A 16,713-nucleotide genomic window follows, 5' to 3' on the forward strand; every position below is an offset into this window, starting at 1 on the left:
ATCTAAATTTTTTTTTAAGCCAGTTATACTTTTGGCCTTCACTTTTGGCAACAAAAGTTTCACAGGTTGATTGTGTGTTGCATGAATAAGTACTTCCTTATGTTAGTTTTATTAAGCCTGGTGCCTATTAATTTTATTGGGTGAATCCTAGTTCTTGATATGTGAAGGGGTAAATAACACTCCCCTGTTCACTTTCTCCATACCAGTCACCATTTTTAGACCGCTATCAATCATGCCCCCTCCGCCTTACTCATCATTCTTCTAAGCTGAACAGTCCCAGTCTTTTTAATCTCTCCTCATAAGGAAGCTGTTCCATACCCCTAACATTTTTTGTTGCCCTTCTATGTATCTTTTCCAATTCTAATCTATCTTTTTCGAGATGGGGCAACCACACCTGCATGAAGTATTCATGGTGTGGGTGTACTATGCATTTATATAGTTGCATTATGATATTTTCTGTCTTATTATTGATCCCTTTCCTAAGGGATCCTAACATTCAGTTATCTCTTTTTTTTTTTTTTTTTTTTTTTAATACACACTGCTGCTGCACCTTAAGCAGATGCTTTTAGAGAACCATCCAGGATGACTCCAAGATCTTTTTCTTAAGTGGTAACAGCTAATTTAGACCCCATAATTTTGAGAGTTTGGGCTATGTTGTTCAATATGCATTACTCTGAACTCATCAACACTGAACTTCATTTGCCATATTGTTGTCCAGCCGCCTAGTTTAGTAAGATTCCTCTAACTCTTTGCAGTCTACTTTGGATTGAACTATCTTGATGATCTCTGTGTAACTCACAAGATTGTCTCATCAACAATAAAAGATATTACCTCACCAATCTCGTCTCTCTTAACTACCTTGAGTAACTTTGTATTGTTCACCCCTTCTTTCATATCATTTATAAATATACTGAACAGGACAAGTCCCGGTATAGATCCTTGGGGGCTCCTGCTATTTAACTCTCTCCATGCTGGAAACTGACCATTTATTCCTACCTTTTGTTTCCTATCTTTTAACCAGTTACTGATCCATGAGAGGACCTTCCTCTTATCCCATGATTACTTACTTTGCTTAAGAGCCTTTGCTATGGACTTGTCAAAGGCTTTCTGACAGCCCAACAGACTGACCGCATTCTGACACTATATTCACTGGATCACACCCTTGTCCACATGTTAATTGACATCCTCAAAAAAAATTCTAATAGATTGGTGAGGCATGATTTCAGTTTACAAAAAAGTCATGTTGAAGGCAGTTGTCTTCCCCAACCTATCGTGTTCATCTAAGGGGTCTGATAAGTCTGTTCTTTACTAAGGACACTACAAGGCAAACCCCCTCTTACCAGGCATTTAACTGTTTCCAGTGTAGGTTCCAGGGCTCCAACACACAAACAAATAACTTGGGGTAAACTTTAGGTCCCTCCCTTCCTAAGATGAAGGTCCAACAGTGAAACCCAGGGTCTTATTTACCTCTGGGAGTTGGTCATTTTACCTTTTTCTGCACTGGACACATGTCAGAACGAGTCAATAGTCTTAACCTCATATGAACTTTCAAATCTCATTCTTTCAACCCACCTGTGCCTCTAAGGAAGGCAAAAAAACCCCACTGGACTTCAAAGCAATTTGGCCCTAATAGGAAAAATTCCTTCCTGATCCCTAAAAACAGATGATCTGTCACACCTGCAGCATTGTAAGAGGCACAGCTCCTAAACAACCACCAGGGGAAGCTGATTGAAAAGTCCAAGCTAGCTTAAATGGTGGAGGATGGGGGGGACACACTTGGCAGTCAGTCAGCTGGCCCCATCCCCCCTTGCCCAGCCAATAGCTAAGCAGACGGTCAAACCAGGGTAGGGGGGAAGCCAACGCCATACTGCTATGCATGCACTCTGGGCTTCTCTCTCTCCCTGCTATTCAGTCAAATTGCTTCCCTGATGAAGGCAGTGAGACAGTATTGCCAAATGTCTCCCAAAGAATAAATGTCCAAAAGAGGTGGAAGTGTGTCCATTATGATTACTCATTCACAAAAAATATGAGGGTTTATATGTGGACTCTAAATAAGATTGTGGGTTGTTTTAACAATTGTTTACCCTTATTATTACCCTTATGCAAACCCCTAATTTACTGGTTTAAACAAACAGTTCACATTACCATTTTTTCTTCATCTTGTGCTTTTTTTTTAAATGAATAATTTTACACAACATGTTTATAGTTCCTGCCACCTGCTACCCACAGGGCAATTTAGGATTTTAACCACAATGGAGTTTAGCACTAAACACAGCTTGTTCTCCATTTCCACAATCCTGTAGAAACTCCTCCGCTTCACACCTGCAGGACTGGAGGGCTGCCAGTGTCAGGTCTATTCTTCACAATATCATTCCATCTATGTAAACAGGGATTGCTTTGCAGAAGAAAATTCTGACCATGTCTTCCTGAAAGTTGATGCCATCTGATGTTAGTTTGATAGCTTATTTGAAATGAGTTAGAAGCCTCAGTCCATTTCCTAAATAGTGTTAATTGAGAAACAGGATACCAACTATCAGAACTGGCAACCTTGTTTGCAGACTCATTTCACCCACAGAAATGAGTCCTTCAAGATCAGAGTTGAGACATTTGGCTCAGTCAACATGGATGTTTGCAAAGCATCTACCTTTGCTGTACTGCTGTGCACAGAGGATTTCAGTTACTAGGCCCGACCATCACACTTTTCAAGAGCACTAAATTCAGTTTAAAACAACATATTTGTATACAAAAAGATAGAGACCTGGCCCAAGGAGCTTAGGGTCAGAAAAGTTTACCTGGATCAACCCGCACACTGATAACATTTTACAATAGACAACTCATTGGGACAAAAGACTAGAACCTCCTTTTTTAGTCAAACTATGATCCACTGCTATCGTTGCACTCAGATTTTATAGTTATAGGGGCCAAAAAAGTAATGAGATAAATAGATGGGTTTGTCATCAAAATATTGTCTTTAAAAGACATTGAGCCAATTTTTTGACTTCATGGAAACCCCTATCACTATATCTAAACACAAGCAGTTTATCAGATTTATGCAAACTCCCACTTTCCTCCTCCCTTTCCCAACATCTATATCTTAAATGTTTTCCCAGACTATTCACTTATTTTGCTTTCTGACAACATAATACAAAAAGCCTTGTTTAGAGAGCCCACATATTTTTTTCAACCTAGATTCATTCTAATACTGTTTGTGTTTACTACTTTCTTCTCCAAGATTATCATATTCCGGGCTGTAGCTGCTGCTCCATTCTACCAGATGCTACAAATCACAGGGGTGTATTTTGACTAAGTTTTTTTGTCATGTGACTAAGAAAAGCACAAACCTTTTATCAGGGCCCCTTGCTTCATCTTTGTTTTTCACACTTTTATTTTAACTTTTGCAAACTGTGTTCAGAGTACTCTTCTGGATTTGAATCATTCACTTAGTTTCTTATTCTAAAATAGAATAAGTTTTACATGTTAAGCCAATTTTGGACAAATTAATGGTTTTGCAACTTTTTTTGCGTTTATGTACAAAAAGCATTCACCCTGAGGCTGTACTATCCTCATTCCTCTTTATTCATTATTTATGTTATGGTACAGATTAGAGGCCCCTATCAGAGATGGGGCCCCAAAGTGCAAGGTGGTGTAGACACCTGTTAAAACAGTTCCTAACCCAAAGAGTTTATAAATCTAGAACCTCCTTCTGATTGACATTGGGGATGATGCATGTAGCAAACGCAGCCCTCATTACTTAGTTCTTTAGAAGTAGCCAGGATAATGCACTTGAAAATATAGCACCAGGAATAATCCTGCATAACTCAGGTTTGACTGGATGTAGGGTATAATTCTGAAAAGTGCTTGAGTGTCTTAGCACACCAGATTTCCAGAAAAATATCTATGATACTTACACTCCTAATTGCCTGTAAGTCATTTCTGAAAAGGGAACTTTGGTGTTTTGCAAGCTTTTCCCTCTAAGGCCTGCTCCATTTCTAATTTCTATGTCTATATGTAAATATAGCCTTCAGAAAGGAAGTTCACACAGGGGTTTTTAAGTAAATAGGAAGATTAGCTGTTTGTAAGAAGATGCTTTCCCAGTGAGGAAAAAGTATTACCAATATTCTTCGTTTCCACTGATTCCACCCACCACACTGTGCAGGAGTTCCGTGTCACATAAGAGAACAAAATATGTTCAAATAAACTAAAAACTGCATTTGTTACCATTGCAACTAAAGCTCTAAAATGAAGTAATGATGAGAAAAGGTTACCAGAACGAATGTTTATATCATGGTGGGCAAACCTTTTGGCCCGAGGGCCACATCTGCGTGGGGAAATTGCATGCAGGGCCATGAATGTAGGGCTGGGGCAGGAGTGGGTGCGGAGTGCAGGAGGGGGTGTGGAGTGCGGCAGGGAGCTGGGATGCGGGGTGTAGGAAGGGTTTGGGGTGTGGGTTCCGGCCCAGCGCCGCTTACCTGAGCAGCTCTGGGGTGACAGCAACGTGAACCAGGGCTAACACAGGCTCCCTGCATGCCCTGGTCCGTGTCGCTCCTGGAAGTGGCTGGCACCACTTCCCTGCAGCCCCTGGGGGAGGAGAGCAGAGGGCTCCGCATACTGCCTTCCCCTGCAAGTACCTCCCCCGAACCTCCCATTGGCCACAGTTCCCCGTTCCTGGCCAATGAGAGCTGCAGGGGATGGTGGCTAGAGGCGAGGGCAGCGCATAATGCCCTCTGCCCTCCCTTCCCCAAGGGTCGCAGGGACATGGTGCCGGCCGCTTCCAGCAGCAGCGTTGGGCCCGCAGCACCACAATCCTGATGACAATCCTGCAGGCCAGATCCAAAGCCCTGACGGGCCGGATCTGGCCCGCGGGCTGTAGTTTGCCCACCCCTGGTCTATATACTGCTGTAGACATGATCATTGAAATTATTATGCAGTTATATTTTTTAAACTTACAAAATATCCCCAGTTATAGTGCATTTAATACACTTTACAGCAGGGGTGGGAAAACTATGGCCTGTGGGCCGCACCAGGCGGCTCAGTCCTGCTCCAGCGTTCCAGCTGGGGTGCCAGGTTAGGGGCCGCACCATGCGGTTCAGCCCTGCTCCAGTGCTCCAGCTGGGACACCGGGTCGGGGGCTGCACCACACAGCTCAGGGACACCAGGTCCAATGGTTGGGGGCTGCTCCACATGTAGAAGCCGGAGAAAGGACATGCTGCTCCTTCCGGGAGCTGCTTGAGGTAAGTGCTGCTTGGAGACTGCACCCCTGAGCCTCTCCTCATGCCCCTTCCCCAGCCCTGATCCTCCTCATGCTCTTAAAACCCCTCAATCCCAGCCCAGAGCACCCTAAACTTCTTATCCCCAAACTCACCCAAGAGCCCGCACCCCCAGCCAGAACCTGCACCCCTTCCCACACCCCGCCCCAGCCCTGATCCCCCTCCCACCCTCCGAAACCCTTGGTCCCAGCCCAGAACACCCTCCTACACCCCAAACTCCTCATCCCCAGCCCTACCCCAGAGCCTGCACCCCTAACCAGAGCCCTGACCCCCTCTTGCACCCGAACCCCAATTTTGTGAGCATTCATGGCCCACCATACAATTTCTAATCCCCGATGTGGCCCTCAGGCCAAAAAGTTTACCCACCCCTACTTTACACATTTATATTCTCTTTCTACAATGATTCATTTTAGCTAATTTGCATTCATTACCCATTGTACTTTCATTTATTCAATTTTTAAAAAAATATTTTTTCATTGCACACACATGTGGTTGGGACTATCCAAACATCAGTGTTCCAAGATGCTTAAAAATGCAATCAGAAACAGACAATATTATTTAGATAAATATCAAATAGTGGGAAGCCTAATTTTGAAGAAGCGTTAATCAAAGTAATCTTGTTTTTAAAGGACGGATCTGAGTGCGAGAAATATTTTGGTACATGAGGAGATGATGTGAGATCCAAGAATATGAGGCAACAAAATATCAGTTTTGTTTTATAAATTAGCAGATATGTCATTATACATGTTTTATGTACAGTATGTCATTAGCAGAACTTAGGTTTTCAATTTTACCTCATTTTTCTAAACAAGGTAACAATCTTACTATAGTCATGAATGTATGTAGAATCTAGTATGTAGTAAAATTCCAAAAAAAGGTTTATCCCATTAACTCTGGTATTTCTGTGACTGGACTGCCAATAAGTTTCATTTTTACACACTACCGCATAGTCACCAATACTGAATATATAATCAAGCTTTTTTTTGTCATTGAACTGTAGGATTGTTTAATTCAAGCTACATTAACTTTGGGTCTGTATCATATCATCTGTACTTTTGACTGATTTTTTCCTTAAAATTGAAGTACTACTTTCAGATGTAGCAGTTGAAGTTATTCAACTGATATCTCTGAGACTGTCAACAAGGATGCCAATATCACTCATTTAGATTTTTAAAAATTCACTTGTCTCTTGATCTGGGTAAATATACACTTTTTTAAAATTATCATGGAGTTCTCTGATATGAACACTAATTTGTTAATTTAATTAATGGTATTACTGTAGCACCTGCGAGTCCTAGTAATGGACCAGGACCCCACTGTGTTAGGCGCAGTTCAAATGGAACAAAAAGAACTTGCCTCAAAGAACTTACAATCTAACTATAAGACTTAGACAAATGGGGGAGTACAAGGAAACAATACTAGTCAGCATGAAAGGCAGTGGTCTCAGCACACCAGACCCCTAACTCTTAAGTTTCTTGTAGGCATCGTAAAAAGAGTTTTATGGAGAGATTTGAAGGAGGTTAACGAGGTAGCTTTGCGGATACAGGGATCTCACCCCAAGCATGAGGGCCAACATGGGAGAAGGCAAAAAGACGTTTGTTTGAAAATTTAACAAGTGGGTGTTGGAGGCTGGCATCATGGACTGAACTGAGACAACCAACTCATTTCACATAAGCCACCTAGTGCTAACTATTTAAATAAATACATCCTGTTTCCATCAACATAATCTTGACTAAAAAAAAAAATAGTCAAGTGAAAGCCTTTACATTCCAATCCCATGCCACAAGCCATCCTAAACTAGCTACTTCCCTTGTCTATGCAAGGGGAAAAGATGATTCCATCTATGGGCCAACACAGTGAAGATTGGTATTACACCATATAAGCAATCTATGTTGATGAGCAAAATAGAAAGACTTTTAAAAGGAAAAAAAACCCACAATTTTGAGAGTTATAGTGGTAAAAAAAATGTCACCAGAGTATTTTTATGTGACTAATTATTGCTTGTGGTGAAGTTAAATGAGCTGAATTGGAGGCTGTTTCATCTCAGCTGTGTGAACACTTTACTGTCAGAGGCTCTCTATCTGGCTTTGGAATTAGCCACTGCACTGAGCCACAAAACTTGAATTCTTAATATAACCTGGGAGTAAAGTTGAAGGTAAATGCAATTCCACTATCCCCAGATTACCGGCTGTATCATCGTTTTGACTATTACCAAATGTTTACTCTCCTTGCTCTTTCCAAACCAGAAGTAGCACATCCTGTTAGTCCAAGAGAAAGCACTGACATTGCAAAAAAGGGGTCACTACATCAGGAACCCGCAATTAGAAGACCACTGGGAAATGAAAAATGTTTTTCACCTCCCTTTCCATTTATATTCTTTTCACTCCTTCCTCTTTTCCCCGTCTTACCCCTTCACTGCACCCATTTCCCCAGAACTCAAGCAAGACACCAAAGGATATCTAACTTGATTTACAAGGGTGTGGGGGGTTGGAAAGCCAAAGTGTATAACTGAGGCATTTCTGGAGAAAGAACCTAATAGAAATACAGTTGCATTAGTGACAGACGAATCGTTTTTAAAGGCTAGAAGTCATACATGCACTGATTTCACAAGAATATAAGGTTATGTTCTTCATAGCTATGAAATATTCCTTTAAAGTTAGAAAACATTGTGGCATTAACATACACAAGTTTCTTTGATTCAAAAGGATACAAACCCTCAGTTACCATTGCTATTTTAGCACTAGTTTGTTTGTTTTTTAAATCTATGAATTGCTATCTTAAAATGTTTAGATTTTATTTCTGTGGTCAATGTTGTTCATTCTGATTGTACTATTAACTTTATCTGCTTTGAATGTGACAAAATCCTCATTTATTTTTTTTAGGCTACTCAAATGTTAATTTTTCCCCTAGAGTTTTCTTACAAAATTTAGCTGGCTGTTTTATAATTTGTCACCTTTTGTCTCCTTTCAGCAATATGTCAGTAAGTCTTAAATTTGGTGTTTCCTGTTGTCTGCAGTAGGATATATGCTGTTTTAAATCCAAAGGATTGCAGACATAGATGGTGGGTAAAAATCTGTGAACCATAAGTAAATTCTTATAAGGAACATACAAAAAAGATTGTTCTTCAGTCAGACTTAAGCCATTACTTTCTTCAAAAGAAGAAAAGACACAAGTTAAGAAAAAGCACCGCCAAAGACCTTCTGCCCAAACGTGCATCTCCATGAAGTTTCCTGCTGAGTGCATATGAATGCACTGCGATCTGGGAAAAGGATCCAAATAGGATTTCAAACATCCAAAAATTTTAACTCAAACATTTAGGTATTTCACCATGCTGCTATTCATTCATTCACTGATTTTTTTTGTCTTAGTTTAAAGAGATGCTAAACAAAAGGAGACTAGCTCTACATGTATTTACATTCCAAAACTAAGCTCCCCTCACCACCCCCCTAGTCTGTCATCCCTTCATAGCTAAACAAATCGTAAAGTCTACGTTCTCAAAGCACAGTAACAAACATGGTAAGCGAAAAGTTTTTTTTTCTCTCTCTCAAAAAAAAAACAAAACAAAAAACAAAAAAACCCCTAAAAGTAGTTTCAAGTTATAGCTCCCTATGTTGTTTTGACTATGATCAGCACACATTCGGATAATACATGCAGACTAAACTAGCTGAGGAATGGGATCAGTTTCTTTACTATTTTGGCTCTACTGAGCCAGTGTCTTTATTATTTTGGCTTTGTTCTTTGACAACTTCTCAGCCATTTGTATCTTATCACTAAGATATATTGGTATATACAGTTATACATGTCAGAATAATTTGGCACAAATTAAATTGCATAATGTGTGTTCAAGAGTGTAAATTAGTGAAAAGCAACTATAAGAATTCTATATCAGAGTAGCTCTCACTAGGTGAAATCCTGAAGAATCACTGCAGTTCTGTTGCATGGGGGAGGGGAGCAGATCATGTAGAGGCCACAGAAGGGGCCTCTCCAATCCCTTGCATACTACACAGTACTGCAGTGGCCTTTTCTGAACGTGGGTGGTGGGGCCAGGGCATGGCCACCAGGTCAACAAATTGGAAACCCAAACAGCTGTAAATTCCACGTATGGGGCACAGCAGACTGTTGGGGCTGCTATAGCTAACCAGTATGGACTAGCTGCATGTGTCTTTGGCTGTGTCATTAAATTGGAGAGGAGTCCTTTCCCATCAGCTGTGTTGAAATCTTCCTGTACAAATTTTATTTATTCAGGCATTGTACGTTTCACTCTTATTAAATATGATCCCATATAGACTGTATAAGTCTTTTCTTATTCTTACTTATATATTAAGCACAAACATATTCAATGCACTAAAAGACACAAAGGAAGACAGATCCTATCATATGAGGTTAGAATCTAAAGCGGCTAACAAGGCACAGAGTTGCACAGGGAGTCAGAGGATTGTTTGTGGTGACTACATTTTACTGACATGGTGTCACAGATCTAGTCGAGCTCCTCCTGCTGAACACTCACCAGGTGCTTTAAGCCTCTGGAGTTTTAACTGAATCCATGCACTGCCCTGGCTGGGATATGTAGGTATGCTCAGTGTGTAGATCCTCTTTCTAGCACCCCCTCCAGAGAGCTGAGACCTTGTCGCCCAACTGCACAGCCCAATGGTGACTTCTCAGAATCCCTATAGCTTGAACAGACCCTCTGCCAAAACTCCAGATGTGATTTGGATTTACAATTATCTCTTCAGAGGCATGACACAGGTATAACTGACAGATTTTGCACAGTATTATGAAACACCATTGCTCTGAATAGCATGAGGAATACATACATCTACTCAAAAATAATAGCCCCTACCTGCATTTCCCTACCTCAATTTCCTCATCACTTGGAAAATTCTTTAGGTTGGGGTCAGGGTCCTCAGTGCTCTCTACAGCTCATGGCTTGACTTCGGAATCATGAAGCCCCTTTGCCCCTACGTCAGCTTGCTTTCTACGATTTTGGTTGGTCTCACAACTAAGCCACCACCCACTCTCATGCTCTGTTAAAAAAAGCTTCTCTTTTCCTGTCCAAACTTCCTGTCTCTTTCCCAAAATTCTTCCTCTCTATGGGTCCTTTGAAAACCTGTGCTTTATCACCTCTGTCTTCGTCCTGCTTGAGAATTTTCCACTCTCCAAATGTCACCCCCATCGAGCTGCTGGAGAAAAATGTTTCTGCTAGCTTCAGTCAACCTCCATAGCATACCCATTGTGTTGTCACAGTACAGTAATTAACGTTTCCATAGTCCCTAACCTGGCACAGGCCCCGTCAGCTCACAGGCACTGTCATATTCCACATTTACATAGAGGCATTCAATGATAGGGCAATTTTTAGAGTAGCAACTTCAAATCAACTAGAATTCATAAGTTGTATAGATTCCCCAAATAGTCACACATGGGTTCTCTTTTGCTGGCCTTCCAGAAACAGGGTATTTAAGAACAGGTATGAATGAAGACAGCTTGGGCTCCTGAGTCACTGGGATATGAGGACATTCCAAGCACAAGAAATAGCACTAATAAGAGAGAAGACATCCATTTGGCATATTACGCACTATGGACGGAATACAGATCACAGGTTTATTTGCACCTTGGCATCTTATGTGTTTGTGCTTTGTTATATTTTGTATGTTTAAATTATATAACATGTAACTAAAAGCTCTTAAACAGAGCTCATAAAAATGGTTAGAAGCTTATATACCCAACACATAAATACCTTACTAAAGTACCATCCTCCTTACAAGCCCTCTTTTGATTAGGAATGGCTTAGTGTTGTTAGCTTCAGGTTTGAAACATCTAGAGTAGTAAGAATTACAGGTCTGAATCCTAGGAAAATCAGTCATGACCATAATTCTGAGACAGATAAAATTGAGTTCCATGCAGTTTAATATGAACAGGTGTATGGGCAGCGTGTACACTGGGGAGGCTAAGCCTCCCCAAACCTTGATTTGGGGCCCCTGAAAAAAAAAGTCTCCCCCCACAATGGCCCCAGGGCTGGAGGAGCTCTCACTCCTGGAGGAGAAACAGAGTTTTTCTGGTCTCGGGGCCACAGCAGGGAGGTGGGAGGAGCAAGAAGGGGTGGGGACTTGAAGGGAAGAGACGGAGTGGGGGTGGGACTACAGGATTAGGGGAAGAACAGGGATCAGGTCATAGGGAAGGGGCAGAATGGAGTGGAGCCATGGGTGGGGCCACGGGCGGAAGGGGCAGAATGGGGGAGGGGCTCCAGATTGGAGCTCTGGCCAGGGCTGAGCTCTCAGCCCCCCGCCCCTCCAGCCGGGGCCATGAGGGAGGCTGAGAGCAGCAAGTGGGGTGGGATCTCATGCAGAAAAGGCGGAGCAGGGGGCTAGCCTCCCCAAGAAGAAGGTTCACCTGCCGCTCAGGAATAGGTGTTTCAGATGAGACCTTAACATCCGCAGTCAGCTCTGCCCTAAGTGAACATTAAAGATACAATGGCACGTTTCATAAGATTTGGCGTTTTGCCAGAGTGCCTGGCCAACATTTCCCTCCAGTTTTAGGCAATGTGTTCTACATCTAACTGTTAGATTCAACACTAGAGGTAGCTGTAGATCAGTGTTGGCTTCTGAACATATAAATTGGTAAAGTACTTTAGATTTCTGTACAATAAAGGTATTTTTTGAAAATTAGGTGCTGAATGACTTGGGCCACCTAAGTCCCATTTTCAAAAGTGACATAGGCACTTAGTACTAATAGACATTTTTGAAAATTTTACCCACTTTTTACACACACGCACGCGCGCACACACACACACACACCATCCCCAAAGTGGTAAGTCATCACAAGGAAGAATCCTGTCTAAAAAGGCAGAATTCACCTAGGAAGTAATAAAGTACCAGACAAATAAGCAATGGCCAATACTGATCTAACGATGCCTTGTTGGCAGTACTTCCTAAAGTTATCTCATCCACCATGATGTGGCACAGCTATCTGGAAACAGCATGGGAATGCAAAATATCTGGATCTACTCACGCAATATTTCTAGGCCTGTTTGTACTTTTTTTCTAACATTAAGAAATTTACTGTTTTATTTAGAAGCCAATGGATTTACAATTTCACTCAGTTTGGTTTAAAAAAACCTAATGCCCTTATCTGGAAAAAAAATCATAATTTTTCTATTTTTCTCACATATACAAAAGTAAATTAGAAGCTCTCAAGTATTACCTACAATGCTTCTGATCAAAATCTTTAGACTGTGTGTTAAAATTAATGTGGAAAAAAAGATCATATACAAACCTGCAGGTCTGGAAGAGAGAGAGATAAGAATTTTAAAAGAGGTAGCAGAGGAAATCTCAGAATCCCTGAAAATAATCTACAAAAAGGTGCGTCTCTCAGAAGTATGTTACAACTGAACAGGCAAGTGTGGTCCTCTCTCTTTTCAGGGGTGTAGAAAAGAAGCAGAAAAGCTCTTTGCGGGTTACCTGAACGTCCAGGCCAGACAAAATCTATCATTAATTACCTTAGATAATATAGGATGATATGGTAAATATGATATCATTATTCTTGGTCCTTGGATCCACCATCTCAGAATGGATATCTAAAATCTTAACACACTACGAAAGAACAATGTTCATGAAAGTATACTAAAAGATCTAAAACTAATCTTGGATAAATCTAAAAGGCTCTGAAGACAAGGATCTTACAAACCTCTGAGAAGTTCCTGAAGTGTGTCAGCTAGGTAGGAAGGAACTGAGGCAGCTGCAGCGCCTTGCATCCTTTTATAGCTTTGCCCTCAGAACATTCACAAACAGTGAAGGTAGGCAGGGATGGCGGAAGTTTCCTCATCGTAGGGGGGAGGCCCTCTGGTGCCCAAACTTTGGCCCCACCCTCTCGTATAACCCCTTTCCCCTTCCCCCCATTCTGCTTCTTCCCCCCGTCCCTTGCCCTTATAGCCAGTAAAAAGTGGGAGGGGCCATGGTCCCCCAGCCCCCCCATTCTGGCACACCTAGAGTGCTCTTGCAGATGCTGCTAGTTAAATTTCTACCATCTACGTTTTACCTAGCCAGTGCATCCAATGAAGGTGAACATGCAGAGTCCATCTCGAAGAACTCTGGTTACATACATCTGGTTACTTTCATATCTGTTTATGTGATATAATTAATGATAGATAATACAGAATATTATATGGAGTGTGTGTGTATATATTATATTTACAATATCATAATATTCTATATTATCTAAGATGGCAAAGTCTATCTTTAGCTTGGAGCAGGCGCATGTGCGCGCACGCACACACACACACACACACACACACACACACACACACACACACACACACACACACACACACAAATGAATGAATGAATGAATGATATGGAAGGAAGAGCCTACAGTGCCAGGGGTTTTTCCAGAAAGAGGAATAGCACCCCGGAACAGAATAAGAGGAAGGGGAGAAGGTTTTGGCAGCTCATTCTAACAAGCTTGGATAAAGCATCTTAACTTTTGGACACTTACCCAGTGTCCCGTAACTGGTTTTTTATGCACTGCAATATACATCTCTTTTTATTCACTTAAATCTGACTTTTTTTTTAACATTCTGACAGGAATGATTATGAAATATACTGTACTTTGACAATTCTGGCATAAGAGAACAGTCTTCACTACCCTTTGCAGTATTTACAGACAGTATCCTATTGACAGTAGGTGCAACTAAATATCTTATAAAACAACAAACAATAAAACGGTGGTTATACTGAAAGCAAAGCTACATCTCATCTTGTCATAACCAGTTTGAAGCAATTCTGAATGGTAGATTCCTCTGGGTATTACTTAAACTTTCTTAATGAAATTCAGGTGTAATCCCTGAGGCTCTATAGCAAAGAGTACACTTAGATCAACTACAGAATACGGTATTTGCCAAAGGGGGATTAATTATGTTTAGCTGTGTCTACTATGAATACCAACAAGTCTACATTCACTATTTACTGCACATTTCAAGAATATGCACTAACCAAAAAATTAAATATAAAAGGTAAAAGTTTTATATGACTCCTTTCATCTAAGAAAACCATTTCCTAATATATCTTCAAAGACTTGATTTTCTTTAGTTTTACTTCTGTTCAGTAGAACACCAACATGGTCTCCCAATCCTCCCCCCAACTCTTCCAACATGCATGCAGGTTTTAAGATGACGTATAATGAACATCAAGCAAAACCGCCATGACTAACTCACTCCCCGAGATTTAAATTGAGGGTACTTTTGTGATGATATCCTACTTGGCCTAAAATAATCCAGGCTACACAGCAGAAATAGAAGACACTTTCAGTATTAATATGATGCAAAATTGAATTTTTGAGCAAAACACTTGTCTGACTTTCAGCTAAACAGGTTAGCTTGCCATTCTATGTGAATATATACAACTCACAAAATACCTTTTTCACAATGGTAAGCTTTAAGGGCCCTATTCAGCACAAAGGAGTCATTAAGCAATAGCTCTGTAATGCTAATTTTGCCTCATATGTTTGTCAAAACGGGACCCAGTTCCTCCCCCCAGCAACAATTGGATATGGCAAAAAACTTCATGGAAGTGACATCAGAAGATACAGTACATGACAATCTTATTAATACTTACAGGGCCTGAATTTCCCCTGACATCCCAAGGTTTTTATCCTGAATGATGTGAGGTCAACCAAGCATAAAGAAATTTAAAACTAGCCACATGATGCAACTCTGGCATCAACCAGAGTTTAGTTTAGGAGAAAATAATGATCAACCAGTTTCACTCCTGCCGTTTCCCCCAATAAGACTTTACTTTCCCCCCATCTTCAGCCTTTGCATGGATGATACTCCAACTCTAATATTTAGCGTCTTGGAGAGTCTGTGCAGCCTAAGAGGTTGAGACAAGGATTCAATTCTATTCTACCTTGGTTCTTACACTGTCCTCATCACAGTATTATCATAGTGTTTTCAGGTAGCACATTAAACGACATGATTAACATCTGACATGTTTGGGTTGTTTTCTCTCCCCTCCATTGCACACAATTTTCTCCCTGAGGAGAAAAAGAGAATTGTGTGCACAGTGGTGTTTTCTCTTTTGATAGATTTTTGATTTTATTTTTAATATGTATACAGTTTATGTACAGTTAGATGTACAGTTTAGGTCTAGCATACAGAATAGCAATGCTTCTTGTCTCCTTGAGAAGCAACATATCTCCCAGCAACTTAGGTTTCCAGTTTGTTTAGTTACAGCCTCACAACCCATCTCCCCAAAAGGCTGGACTGTGGTGCAGTCAGTCTCCACAGCATTCCATAGTTTATGGGGCTCTGAAGGTTGTGGTTATTTTCTGTGGGAAAGAGAGCCTGTGTGAGCAAGAAAAACTACAAGATTTATGTCAGGCACTCTGGGAAAATAACTAACAACATTTAAAATTCTATATAACTATTGACTTTAGAAGCATCAAAATGAAATTCTCATTCTCCTTTCATTATTATATCTTTGTTATACGTTTTAGAGAAAACGCCCTCACAAACAGTTGATACTGCACTTTAGGATATCTGAAAGCTTATAATATTTGAAATATTACGATTTGCAAGTAAAATATACTTGTTCTCTAAAGAGAACATTGTCAAGGGGCTGATAAAAAATACACATGAAACATCTTAAAGATTCTATTCATGCATATATTTTTGTATTGAAACTATGGTAAGAAAACAGATGCATCATCTTTAATCACGTTTTACAGCAATCTACAGCTTTTTGGAGTTTTATAAGTCAACCTATTGTTTTGCTAAACTGGAACTGTAAAGCGAAAACAACAAGCATTCAAACCTAACTACCCTGTATGCCACATACTGTAAGCCAAAAAAAGACTTAATGCTATAAATCAGTAATACAGTATGTTGACAATTCTTGTCAGTCTCAGCATGGGTTACACATTCCTAGATTTACTTATGCAGTGACAGAATTAATTGGTGTGCTTAGATATCATTCGAGAGACAAGACGGATGAGGTAATATTTTTTATTGGACCAACTTCTATTGGTGAGAGAAAAGCTTTTGAAAGCTTATCTCTCTCACCAACAGAAGTTGGTGCAATAAGAGATATTACCTCACCCACCTTGTCTCTCAAATATCCTGGAACCAACTGTTACAGCTACAATACATAGATATTATTCATCAACTTAAAATGCTTAAGGACAATAAAGACAACAAGATTATAATACACTGAAGTTCCTTGTCTGATTGCAAATTCAGCCACATGTGAAGAGTAGTCCTCTTAAAAGCAAAGGGACAGGTAAGAATAAATATTTCAATATGCTTTTTTCTAGGTAATCATCTTATGTATGACATTAACATGCAAATTTAAAAAACTAGCTCAAAAAACAAGCAGAAGTAATAAGGTACATCCCAACATTTACCATCGTACAGAAGTTCAAATCTGAACATGTCCCATTACATAGACTAGAATTTTGT

General features: G+C 40.4%; 1 protein-coding gene across 5 annotated transcripts in view; it reads right to left on the minus strand.

Moving 5' to 3' along the window:
• Positions 1 to 16,713, minus strand: part of ARL15 (ADP ribosylation factor like GTPase 15) — a 333,479-nt gene that overhangs the window by 102,911 nt on the left and 213,855 nt on the right. The gene's annotated exons all lie outside the window — the stretch shown is intronic.

Source organism: Dermochelys coriacea, chromosome 5 (genome assembly GCF_009764565.3).
Source record: "Dermochelys coriacea isolate rDerCor1 chromosome 5, rDerCor1.pri.v4, whole genome shotgun sequence".
Classification (NCBI taxonomy): Eukaryota; Metazoa; Chordata; order Testudines; family Dermochelyidae; genus Dermochelys; species Dermochelys coriacea.